The sequence below is a fragment of the Penaeus monodon genome, chromosome 19 (genome assembly GCF_015228065.2).
Source record: "Penaeus monodon isolate SGIC_2016 chromosome 19, NSTDA_Pmon_1, whole genome shotgun sequence".
Lineage (NCBI taxonomy): Eukaryota > Metazoa > Arthropoda > Malacostraca > Decapoda > Penaeidae > Penaeus > Penaeus monodon.
Window position 1 is genome coordinate 35,854,972 of NC_051404.1, and position 207 is coordinate 35,855,178.

The window sequence follows — 207 nt, forward strand, 5'->3', positions numbered from 1 at the left end:
TTAGGAATTCCGGCTGCTTGGTTAGTGAAGAAATGGTAAATTGAGATATCGAAAATATGAAATACAGGCGAACGAGGAATGCGAGAAAGTTAATCGTTCGTTTTTGTTGAGTTTAAAGTAATTGCACATTGAAAAGTATATCCCCTGAAAGGAAAAGGTTAACTGCCTTATAAATACTGGCACATGCACTTACATACAAGTATACAG